Here is a 721-nt window from a genome sequence, read left to right on the forward strand (position 1 = left end):
GTGGGAGGGTTAAGGAAATCCCTGCTCTGTCCTGCAGGACGCTGGATTATAGCGTAACAAAAGGAGGGCAGGTCATTTATGATCACCTCTTCAGACTCATCCAGGCTGGGGATATGTTGTCGCTGCTTTTTGGCTTTCAGAATTTAAAAACAATGTTTACAGAACCGTTGATTGAACAGTGCCTCCCAACCACCAGTTACCACGAGAACACCAGAAACCAGATAAGAGACAATAGCTTAAACCTGCTGAACACCATCAGCATGTTTGCACCTGAACATCATGTTTGCTTTGTGAATCTGAAGCTAAGAAAGGAGAAACAGAACGCAGGTTTATCTGTGTGTACATGTGACGAGCCCAGAGGTTCTGCTCTCTGCTCCCCTGGTAATCTCCTGCTGCAGGCCCCAAGTCCTGCAACCCAGCCGCACACCACCAGAGGCCAGCAGAGAGTGTTGTGGAGCAGCTGCACCCAACCATCAGCAGAAGCCTTCTTAAGCCTCCCAACTCCATCATTCTGGGAGACACAGCTACAGAGGAGACCCGGTGTTAAAACTCTCATAGACGCTGTTACTAGTTACTGTGATCTCCATTGTTGGGTTTTTGGTTTGCTGACAGTGCCCCCAGAGTTATAGATATAGATAAAAGATATAAAGAAATTTTGCCTTTTTGCCTCCAGTTATTGTTAATCTCCCAGTCCTCAGTTTAGCTTGGCTCTTTGTTTTGT

This window comes from Nothobranchius furzeri, chromosome 14 (assembly GCF_043380555.1).
Source record: "Nothobranchius furzeri strain GRZ-AD chromosome 14, NfurGRZ-RIMD1, whole genome shotgun sequence".
NCBI lineage: Eukaryota > Metazoa > Chordata > Actinopteri > Cyprinodontiformes > Nothobranchiidae > Nothobranchius > Nothobranchius furzeri.